The sequence below is a fragment of the Misgurnus anguillicaudatus genome, chromosome 15 (genome assembly GCF_027580225.2).
Source record: "Misgurnus anguillicaudatus chromosome 15, ASM2758022v2, whole genome shotgun sequence".
NCBI classification, from domain to species: domain Eukaryota; kingdom Metazoa; phylum Chordata; class Actinopteri; order Cypriniformes; family Cobitidae; genus Misgurnus; species Misgurnus anguillicaudatus.
The window spans coordinates 29,251,213-29,264,083 of NC_073351.2; the positions used below are offsets into that span (position 1 = coordinate 29,251,213).

Consider the following 12,871-nt stretch of genomic DNA (forward strand, 5'->3'; position numbering starts at 1 on the left):
AATCAGAACATATCTGGTGTTTAATATCTGCATTTACATTTAGCAAGGCTGGGAAGCAGAACAGTATATATTAGTGATGCACCGATTTATCGGCCGATTTTTTATGAATTTGAAACCATCTGCATATCGTCAATGGCGTGAGAAAGGCTGATCCCGATTGTTTATTAATTAACTGCGTGAAGGCAATTTTTAAAAATAATTATCAAAATAATGAATCATATCCCTACTAGGGCTGGGAAAAAAATCGATTTGATTTTAAAATCGAGTTGGTAGGTCAAATCGATTCATATTTTCAAAAAAATCGATTTTTTTAGATTTTTTCTCCCCCTCTGCAGTATAACGCAGTATACATTTTGCATCCTCCAAATCTTCCTTCCCAATTTTTTGTTGATGCATTTTAATTAAATATAATAAATATGTATTTAAAAAATATATACAGTTTACAATTATTTTGTTTTAAATGGGGGCAGGGGGAAAAAAATCGATTCGAATCGTAAATCAAGTTTTTTATAAAAAAATCTAAGATTTTTTTATGGGGACGAATCGCCCAGCCCTAATCCCTACCTATATACCAATACCTTGAAATAAAACAGCCGTAACAGATTTTTCTACATGCAACATGTAAACTAATCCACTCATAACAAATTAACAAGTTATTTCTGTTATTTCATAATAAGCGCCAGTGAATCCACTCCGGGTTCGGGTTCTCAGCAGAACACCAAAACCCACAAAAATAGTTACCAAGCAACCAATAAAATGTATTACTCCTTGTGCCAGCTTATGACAACGACTAAAGATAAGATGCATAAGAGTGGTCCTTATAATGGGTAATTTTTTCCAATGTTCAACTCTCACCCCCTAAATGTGTTAGGATATCAATAAAAAAAACACTGTGCAAAATTTTTAAATTCCCCTACAATATCTAGAGGTTGTTCAAAGCCTTTGAATATTACAGAAATCACATATTTTTGCAAAAAAAAACTTTACCATTTAAAAACGCACCACACACATAAAACTTGCTTCTTGGAGGGTAACTTTGTTCCAGTTATTTCAGTCTCTCCTGATCCGAGTAACCATATAGTGGACTTGTTTCGTGTTGCTTCAGCCATTGTCTCAGTGTATATTGCCTATTGTGCTTCATTCACATTGAAGCGTTCTTGCTTTAAAAGACATATCACAACTAAAACAGGAGTTTTTTAACTGCATGGAGCATGATCAAATAAGTCCATTGCTGCCATAAGTATATTATTAAACAATTATACATGCTAGCACAAAGTATCACATAATACGCACATGTGTTAAACTTCAAAAGGTCTTGAGCAACCTCTAAATATTAATTAATATTGAAAATTCTTTGCCATTTTTTATTTATTTATTTAAACATAATGGTGGGGTGAGAGTATGAACTTTTAAAAGTTGAAAAATAAGGACCACCCTAATGCGCAAGTAAAGCTTAAAAACTACTATGTCCAATTTACACAAAACTTCTAGATTTTAATCAACACCTTTTCCATAACAGAGCTAGCTGCAAAAAATAAAGGACAGCATTCTACAACCCTCTAATCTGTGCAACTTCACTTAAAGGAACAGTATGTAGGATTGTGGCCAAAACTGGTATTGCAATAACAAAACTAGTGGCTAAAACTGGTACTGCAATAACACAACTGGTGGCCAATACAAAAAATGACAACATAAACATCAGTTGAGGGCTGCAACTCCACTTTTTAAATGACAATATCCTGGCCAAACCACTGTTGTCAGTGATATAAGTATTTGAAATGAAAATTATTTTTTAATTATTATTATGTCTAGTGACATATCAGGGACATTTTATGATTAATTGATATAAATTTCTTACATACTGTTCCTTTAATCTACAGGATCTGGAAGCCCAGCTCAGTAGGATTTGGCATAAGTAAGAGCAGAAAATGCTTCATACCCATCTCTTATCTGAAGACGAGGAAGTCTAATAATCACACAGAAACCCAAACAGGAAATGCTCAAATATACTGGGACTCTATGCATTCCTATGGCAGAGATGCTAAACAATTAACAAAAAGAAACTTTTAACAGTATGCCTATACAAGGTGCAATCTAGCAAGTTTTGAGCACCAAATCATTTGTCGATCACAGTGAAAGCTAAAAATGTCACACTGCCCCAATCAATCACAACCAAAACATAATATAAAACTACAGGGAACAAGATTTTAGAAACCACCTGAAACAGCTGCAAAATGTCACAGAACGTACACAGAAAAATATATTTTTTTTCAAATAGCCTAATTTAGTTAGAAAGTGTCTCAAATATGTCAGAATTTGTCATTTTTTACCAACACATTACTGAATGTTCATACTACTGACCCAGACCAGCTTTCATTTATTTTCCCAAAGTGATAAAATATTGGAAATGCTTATAAGCAAAGAATCCAAATACACAACTCCTCCAGTATTAAGATATTGAAAGAAAAGATCACTGAGCAAACAAAGTTTATTTTACAAATCACAAGGGCAAGGCCATCAAAAGAAACACATTCTTTCGACTCTTTCCATTGGGGCGAATGAAAATGGTCTCACCCCGATTCACCACGCATCTATCTGTCAGCAACTGAAATAGACCAACTAGAATATCACAAATTAACAGTTTGTAAGAGCCAAAAACATGTACGTGTACACACACACACGCACACAAACTCCCTTTTAAACCAACTTTCAAACATGTTCATAAGGTGTGGTCAAATGGAGGAAATCTCCACCTCACAAAAAGACTGAAAGGAAAGGTAGGTGAAGGGTTAGTGTGATTGGCTCTCACACTCGGTTCCAGCTCTTGTGTTCAGTGAAAACACACTCCCGACCTGACAGCACAAAAATGCTGCTTCAGCAGCTGGTTCAAACCACAGCTATCCAATAAAACCTTGGTCCCGATTAGGCCTGCATGATATTGAAGGAAAATGTGCGATAACTTGCTAAATAAGGCCATATACACCATATGCAATACAACAATACTTACAATAAAGTTTGTAAATTAATTTATATTATAATAAAAAATATATTTCAGATCTGAAACTTATGTAACCAAAATACATGTTACGGTTTCATAATTTTTTAATGGCAAAAGAAATCATCACTCTCTCCGTCTCAGCAGTCCTTCTTGACAACTTTAAAATCATATTAAAATAATTTAGTTATTTGCAAATCGCTGCAACGTGCATATTGCGGTATGCACATTTATTATATTGTTGCGATAAATGATATCTTGCTGCCCTGGTCCTGAAACATGACATCATTTACTTGTATTAAACAAATAAATATTTTATTTTTCAGAGGTTTGCGGTGTCATGCAAACACGTAACATCAGAGTATCACTTCAGCTTTGCATACTAAAGAGGCGTTTGAAGGCACTAACAAAGGCAGATGGGTCTGGTTACTTGTTTTCTTTATCAATCACTCGAATGATACTAAAGCTTCAATGACTTAAAGAGCCAGTGTCTGAGTAAACATTTGTTTCTACCTGAAACAGATGAAACTGTGTAAATACATCTGGTTGATTAAGCCACATATGCCAGCGCTTTACTCTTCCCAAACATAAGCACGTCATTCACAAGTTAGTCGAGAGAGAGGTAAACAACCAAAGACAACACGCTTATTGCTTTATGGAGCAACGACAGTGGGTGAAAAAGCAGAACCAAAAAAATTGTCCATAATCACTCGATTATATTAAACAAAAAAATAAAACATTGAAAGAGTGTTTTGTAAAGCACTTTTCCCCATCATGGACCTGTAAATCATCACGGCATTTATTAGGGATGCACCGATATGGAAATTTTGGCCGATACCGATAACTCTTTATATTTGGGGGCCGATAACCCCCAATATATAAATATGAATATTAAATATGAATATTTATATATGCCGATAAATATTCATATTAATTTCACAATGAAAAACTCCCAGACCACGGACATCTTGTCTTTGCGCTAGACTAGCATACTCTTCTTAAGCCCGCAACATGTGTCATCTTCGTGCTATGTCACAGAAAGCACCAATCAAAACTCCACATGGCCAGCAATGAGCAAGTGAAGTGGTTCAACAAACCAAAATAATCCATAATTTATCGGCTTTTATTTATCCGCCTAATTTTGCTATCAGACCGATAACCGATAATATTAAAAATAAGCAGTTATCGGCCGATAACGATATGTCGGCCGATATATCGTTCATCCCTACCATTTATTATTTAAATGGCAAAGGCACAATTTAAAGAAGGGGTGCTCAGATAAATGCCAATCTACACTAATAATATGTGGCCGATAACTATTCTGAATCGCACAGCCGATATAATTCACAGTTATTTCATGTACTACAGCTTTTGATCAGATCTGAAATCACTATTAGTTTGAGTTGTTATTTGAAAAAGCAACACTCGTCAAATATAATAATTATAGAAACCGTATTTTCCGTACTATAAGTCGCTCCAGAGTATAATTCGCATCAGTCAAAAATGCTTTTTGAAGTCACACTGGACTATACGTCGCGTTTATAAGTAAATATTTAGAAAAGTATTTGACAAAATCCATGCCAAAGAACAGACATTTAATCTGGAAAGGCAAGTTATTCAACTAAACAATGGCAAACAGAACAGCAGGTTGAATAGGTGTCCGTACATGTTAACGTAACATTACGATTTATTCACCCAACACAATAGCATATCAAACATACCTGGGAGGCTGAATAGGTTAAATTAACACGACAAGCCAAATCAAGTTCAAAAAGGTCCCGAAGTCATTTCACATCACTGAATCCATTGAATTACATAAATACAGGAGCAGCATAGAGCAGACTCTCGCGGCTGTAGATGCAGTTCATAACTTTGACATACAAGTCACACCTGACTAGAAGTTCCAGGACCCACCAAACTATGAAAAAATGTGACTTATAGTCCGGAAAATACGGTATTCTTTATTATCATATCATACCTGAAAAGGTATGAAGAACAGCAATATAAATATATCCTTAAACCATTTCCTGGAGCTGCGTGTCATAGATGCTTGTGTATGGTTCTTCGTCTGCAGCGCATATTGAGTTTCTGCACGAGAGCGCCCTCTGGCTTTTGGATGTAGCTGCATTTTACCGTAATTCAATGAGAAGCATAGCAAGCATCATAGGGGGATCAATTGGAGCATCCCTAATTTAAAGAAATCAGTAAAACAAATACCATAGCATAGAAATTTAAGGGAAAAATCTTGTTTTTAAGAAACATTAATACCAATAGGGATGCTCCGATCAGGATTTTTGCAGCTGATACAAAGTACCAATTTTTTGTTGTCATGATCGGCCGCTACCAATACCCGATACTGATTCTTCAAGCTGATATGCAAGCTTTATGATGACTGTAACTGTTAACATTTTTTCCTAGATAAAGTAATAGCACAAATTTTGCCTTTGTTATATTAATTGCAGTAACTAGGTAGCCTATATTATTGTTTTTATAGAGAATCAAATAAATTAGCAGAACAAATTTTCCTTCTACAAAGAGCAATTTAATAGACCTTTAAAAAAGTGTATAATAAAAATAAAACACTTCACAATCTTTACTGTATGAATTAAATATACATGCATTCGTATAAAGTACAACAGTTCTTCAGTCAAGAGCAGATATAGGGCCAATCCCATTTCTCTGTCCTTCCCCTTACCCCTACCCCTTAGTTTTGCACATTCACGTGAGAGTAAGGGCTATCCCAATTCTCGTTTTGATCAAGGGGTAGGGCTAAGGGCAAGTGGTAGATACCCCTTAAAACCAAGAATTTCCGCGAGCTTACTTGAAACCAAGGGGTACCCAGAATACACTGCGCAACCGGCAAAAATGGCGTCCAGAGCGTCCAGAGAGTCCCATAAATGTAAGTATTTTCGGCTTAATAATTAATTAAAAAATTACTAACGTCTTGTTTTGTGCTCTACACAGTCCTGTTCATATATATATTTGAATTATGTTCTTAATTTAAATGTTTTAAAATTTCGCTAGTTTGCTACGCTAACGTTACGTTGCTGATTTGCACAACATTCCCGTATTTGCTGATTTGCACAACATTCCCGTATTTCTCTAACTAGCCATGAATGGACTGCATGCTTGTCTACAGTTTTAACTAAATTCCATTAACGTTAGCAGCGAATTTCGTTTGATATCAGTGCATAACACTACTTGCTTTGGAGACATCGGTACGTGCTTTACGTATACCGTCCTGTATCACACAGGGACGCCAGAAGAAACTCGGCGGCTGATTCACTTTCGCTTACACTTGCACTCGGCATCTTGGAAGTTTGTGATCAACATTTGTCGCGTCTGGTGATGTTGCAGCCAGCAAATGACGATGTATGATGATGTAACCGTAACCAAGCGGTGTCTCATTTCATAGGGGTATGTTTTCACCCCTAGCGCTTAACACTTGGTTTTGAGGGACAAGGGCTAGGGGTAAGACGAAGTGGTAGGGGAAGGGGAAGGGGTAAGACAGAGAAATGGGATTGGCCCATAAATTTTATTTTATTGAGAGATGAATTAGGTTACTAGAGAGAGAGAGAGAGAGATCGCTCTGTACTCGAACCCTGAATGACAGGCTGTGATTGTGTGCGCGCAGCAGGTGTACGCAGACAAGAGCACCTTCGAGTAAAATGAAAGTTTAAACGGTCAAAACTTTAAAACGCATGCAAATAACAAACTTTTGGCATGAAGATGCAATGTCCGCAATAGATGTGTTGTATACACTGTTTGATGGGGATTTAAAGACTCGTTGCGCTGTTAGGACCGAAGCGCGTCCTCATAGAAAAATACACATAACTTATCTCTGTAAAAACAGAGAGAGAAATCCAAATTTGCAGGTCGCAAATGAGCAACAGGTTATAAAAAAGATATTCAGGAGCCCTATGATAACAAGTAAATGGAAAGATCGTTTGATGAGATCGGCAAATTTAGCAAGTACCAATCGAGTCATTTAATATGATGATCGACCGATACCAATCTGCCGCCGATCGATCAGAGCATCCCTAAATACCAAACTTGCTAAATATAAAGAATTTTTTTTTCATAGTATGCTGAAATTGAGATTAAATTGATATTAAAAATAAGCAAGTTGATGACCTTCAATTTTATGTGCTTCTGAAAGTACGAGTCCAAGAATAGGTAACAACAAATATCACATGCATTTAGATGTTTTTTCGTATCAGAGTGGCTTAACCTGTTTAAAGCCCATAATTAGTTACAGCCAAGAGCCTGAAGTATGGGTAAAACATGCATATACGGTTTACAAAATACTGAGACCACATAACCCATAACTATAACACATCAATACAGTATTGTAGAGCTATAACAACTAATCAGAGTGTCAAAAAATCAATAATAAAAAAAATTGTGTTCAATGAACATCAATATTAGTTTGGTCTGTGAGGTTACTTGCCCATCATCCCATTTTAAAATGATTAAGTATGCATGGTCTCTTTCGAGTCATTTCTCACAACACTGACCTCATGGAAAGATAAGAAGCCAGGTTTGTTATGCTGTGCCTTACAGCCATGTTAAAGCTCCAGTATAACAGATTACAAACTTTCAGCATGCTTCAGCACCTCCATAACAGAGCCTACTATAATTGAACGCAGGACTATATTGAGCGCCTCCTTTTCACACAGGAAACCCTGCACATTTCTTTCATGGTGTGACCTGTCACTATAGGAATATTGAATTTCAGAAACAGGAATCTTAAACTGGTCACTCAACACTGTAGTGTTAGCGATACAACAACTATGAATACACACTGAACTTTGAATGACATGAGAGGAACAGAACACTACTGGCATGCTGATAAGCAGCATTACATGGAGAGCCAGGACAAGCCACATGGAAACAATAAACAGCAATCAAGCATTTTATAGCAAGACCTCCTAAATAAATATCCAATGAGATAAATATACTACCCACCCACATTCGCTTTTGACTTTGTAAACTGTTCGAGGAAATCCAAAAGCCTGCAAGATTTTAACACACACAGCATGCATTTTTTAGCATTACAAGGAGAATTGCGTCACAACCTGAGCTAAAAATAGACCACATTACATGCCAGAATGAACTGTAAAAAAACACACAGTTCCCTCATATGTTAGTGTGCCTCCATAAAGCTGTGGATTGGACACATCACTCTCCACCTTATTCCTAAGGGTACTGCTGTACGAATGAAGTGAAACTTCCAGCGGAAGTATTGCTGCAGCGTTAAATGGCTTACTGAGTGACAACAGTAAATTGTTTTTTTTTTATTTATGTATTACGAAATGAATAAACAACACATGCTGCTCCAAACTTATTTTGTCTTGAAGAGCACTACACACGCGGACCTTAAGTTAAAGGGGACATTTCACAAGACTTGTCAAATAAAACTTTGGGTTCCCAGAGTACATTTATGTGAAATTTTAGCTCAAAATACCATATAGATAATTTATTATAGCATGTTAAAATTGCCACTTTGTAGGTGTGAGCAAAAATGTACTGTTTTGGGTGTGTCCTGTTAAATGCAAATGGGTGATTCTCACGAAATTAGACTCATGAGGGGTCATGAAACATTTTGATAAAATATGTAAATGAAAACTAAGAGTATCAAAATAAGCAGCATACAGTTAAAAACATCTCTTCATGTACTATTTTGCATATGATTTTAAATGACATCATACAAACCTTGTTGTTTTTTCCACATTTAAGGGGAAATTTTCATTACCGCAACGTGTCCATGACTGAATTTGGGTTCTTTGACATGGAAAATTTATAATTAAAAAATTAAAAAAATAAAAAGCTTCAGTGCATAAACACTTACAGTAAAGAAACATGTGTTATTTGGTGATCATTGGTAAATGTAGAGACAATAATAAGAAATATAAATGTGTCCAAGACCAATTTTCTCATCCTCCGCAACAATTTTCAATCATTATTTAAGCCCTCGAGGAACTAACATTTAAAAAAAAATTGTTGGAAGGGACATAATTGACTGTGACACTCAAGATGGCTACCAGGTAAGCAGTTCTTATTTTTTCTCTCCAGATAAAAGTTGAAATTTTGTTTGTTATAGTACCTAGACAACTTTTTAGTTCTCATTACCGACACATGAGTTTGTAAATGCATATATTTAATGTAATATCATGTTGCTGTAATTATATTTTTTTATAATGATAGCCTAAAAAAATTTAAATATTTATAGGAAATATTTTTTAAATCCTCTAAAAATAATTGTTAGTAAGTTCAATGGCTTTTTAAAAAAATCTGATGACACCTTTTAAGTCTGGATTTTTCATGAAAAACCAATGGCAGGCTTTCATGGCGAATGGCTTTCATCTGTCCGAAGTCTAAACATAACCTAAAATAGTAATCCTTATGTATTTGTTCAGTTTAATGCGTTTCTTCGAGATGAGGCAAACTATCTCTTTTGTTTAAAATATAACTTGCTGCATATTGGCGCCTCTCTCACTGTCGCGTACGTGCAGAGAGAGCTGCGCTTTAAGGTTGCGGTCATGACGGTGTTGCTCTTGTTCTTTTTTTTGTCCACCAATCAAGTGACTTGTCATAATGAGTAAAAAATGAACAAATAAATGAATGAGTAAACTATTGCCATGCCCCCCAATACTATCATGTATCGCCAATCTCACAGGCTGACGATAGGACACTCAAAATGGGGTATATCACCCAACACTACCGTGGACTAAATGCAGTGCAGTGGTTGGATAGTGCAGATTAAGGGGCGGTTTTATTTCCTTCTGACATCACAATTTCAATAACCTATCTTTTCACATGCTTGCAGAGAATGCTTAACCAAAACGTTACTGGGTTGTTCTTTTACACATTTTCTAGGTTGATAGAAGCATTGGGGCCCAATTATAGCACTTAAACATGGAAAAAGTCAAATGTTCATGATATGTCCCCTTTAAGATAGACTGCTCCTGTGAAGGACTATACAGTTTTCAAAAGACAAACTATGTGTGTGTGTGTGTGTGTGTGTGTGTGTGTGTGTGTGTGTGTGTGTGTGTGTGTGTGTGTGTGTGTGTGTGTGTGTGTGTGTGTGTGTGTGTGTGTGTGTGTGTGTGTGTGTGTGTGTGTGTGTGTGTGTGTGACTTGTGAATAAAAGTGGATAGAATATTTCAAGCCACAGTAATTGACAATCATTTAACAAAATCTCAGCTTTTTGTGCCTGAACTCAAGAGACCAACTCATAATGTCTCATAAAATTTCATTAAAGCATCTGTAGCCTTATGTTGCAAATCCTCTCTTCCCTCCTTTATGTGATTCATTCAGAGTTTAGATATGGGAGAAAAGGTCTTTCTTTAGCACCCCACAAAACATCAAGCTTCACCACTGTCCCATCTATCAGGCAGCTGTGTCTCCAGATAATCAAGTGAGATCGTTATAGCAACATCATCAAAGCAGCATGACATCATAATACACATGCTGTAGTGATAGGGGAGGGGTGCCAAGGCAACAGCGCAGCATGTGGGCAGGTAAACAAAGCAAACACTTTCTTTTAATGTCAAGGGATGACGAAGTAAGTGAATCTCCCATTGGAAGGTAAAGTCTGCCATGAGTCATTGTAAAATTAAGAGCTTTAAGGCCTTCTATGGTAATATTAGTCATAGTTATAATAGGGTTATAAACGTATTTTCTCTAGACATATCGCGATAGTGACAGCCTTTATAATGATAGCTGGCTTATTTGCCAATAAATGTTTTATTATTAACTTGTAATGAGCTTGCCTCCTGACTTTTCCTTGCACTAGAGAGGTTGTCATGCACGCAGCAGTTTACAGTGATTTACAGTAAGTTACAGTAATAAGGTACATTGTCATTATTTACTTAAACTCTTGTTGAAACAGCACAGTTGTTAAGAATTTGTTTTTTTAGAAAAAATAGCAACGCTTAAAGTAAAAAGCAAAATAAATGCATTTAAAGATAATAAACTTTTTTTTTTAATGGTTGACAAATTTTGACAAATTTGCAATATTATGCTTTCGATAAAGTCTTTATCTGTTTTATTGTCCTTAAAAACAGAAAAAAATGATCATACAGCATGATATCAAGATTCCGCAGTTATTCACACGTACATATTGACCTAGTTATGAGTCATCTCAATTATATTTGGATAGTCATGGTTCACTCTTGTCTGCATGCCTTACAGTATCACATATAGTAGGGAGTGCCATGTAAAAAATAAATTTTTATGGCCTACAGAGATCACACATCAGGGACTACATTTGAAAGCATCTGCTAGGAAAAGTTAATGTTCTGTGCAATGCACTGCTATGATCATGATAAAGAATAATAAAAATTAACATTGAGTAATCATCAACATCACTATATTAGGGGTAATCTACCTTATCCAGTGTTTCCCCTACCATTATATAAGGGGGGCGCCCCGCCCTCCTAACGGCTCCTCCCGCCCCCCTTGAAGGTGAAGTATATTTTATTTGATTTTCTTTATAGCACCAGATAACAATTTGTTATTTTATTAAACAAACTAAATAGCCCTCAAGTAATATTTATCTTATTTCTACGATGGCATGTCTTTTTGTCTGTGTCTGCGCGTTTAAAATTATCCAATTGAGTGGGCACATTATATTTTACTGTCCGGCTTAATTCACTGAATGCGCGCTCTGTCATGTTGCGTGCAGCGCACGCCTCATAACTGAAAAGGTGACGGTGTTTTCCCACACACACGCGCGCATTCTCTCCCTCTCTATCATGCTGTACAGTAGCTATATGCTATACCTCTGTGTAACAGTAACAGTGTATGCTGTCATTTTTCTGAATTTGCATCAATTTGTCTGCGCTATTAGGCTACGCGACCAGGGCTTGACATAACACCCGCCAAATGCACGTAGATTTCGGCTGTGGCGGGTAAGACAGCCAATCCCACTAGCCACTTTGGCTGGTTGAATATTTTTTTTAATTGTAGTTTTCTTAAAAGTTATGCGAAATTATAAACCATGCACAATGACAATGGGAAACTACAACTCCCATGAGCACTCCCTGTACCCAGCGCAACGTACTGAGACGCGCGCACAATGCAGCGGAGGCTCGCTTTGCGGACCAAGCGCCAACTTTTTACCAGAGAGAGTGCAAAAGCTGATGGATTTGCGAATGCACGGGACGCAGTCTGAGCGCATACACGCACACTTTGGGAAGGATAAAACAAACGCATGAAAGTGATTGGAGAGATTAAAAGTGCGTGCACACTCTCTGGGCAAGAGCGGAGAGAAATTCATAGCGCATACCTGAATGCAAACGTCCCAGTTTTGTCCGAAATCAATGGAAACTCACAAGTGGAGAGGGTCGCGCATCATTTTAATGTAGGCTACTTTGGGCAAAAATAATACCCTCTCGACATTTGCCATTTAAAGTCTTAAATAACTTTTAACAGAAACCATGATCAAGCATATAAATTTTACTGCTGTTGTTAATAAATATTTAAAGTTTGTCTAGGGTTTTTGTGTTTATCTTTTTAGTTAATCTTCTACACCGCGCTCCACTGTTAATATATTAATTTAAAGTAAATCTATTTATGCCTTTCTAGCATGTTTTTCATGCACCTAAATATTTGATATGATCTATACTGATATTAACAGCTAAATAATGTAGTCTTAACTTGGGTGGTCAGTCTGCATTTGAAAGTCAATCTGCATCTAATCTAGCTAAATCGAGTACAATTACTCAAAGTCATTTTAGGATGCCATAGTCAAGTTTAAGTATATAAAATGTATTTTACCAGCAACAAAATTGTGGCCGGTGAAAATGCTGAGTGTGTAGTAACTTTGGAAAACAACTAGCCACTTTGGCTGGTGAGCAAAAAAGTTATTGT

General features: G+C 36.4%; 1 protein-coding gene across 30 annotated transcripts in view; it reads right to left on the reverse strand.

Moving 5' to 3' along the window:
• mical3a (microtubule associated monooxygenase, calponin and LIM domain containing 3a) overlaps positions 1 to 12,871 on the reverse strand; it is a 100,067-nt gene that overhangs the window by 69,357 nt on the left and 17,839 nt on the right. The window lies entirely within an intron of this gene.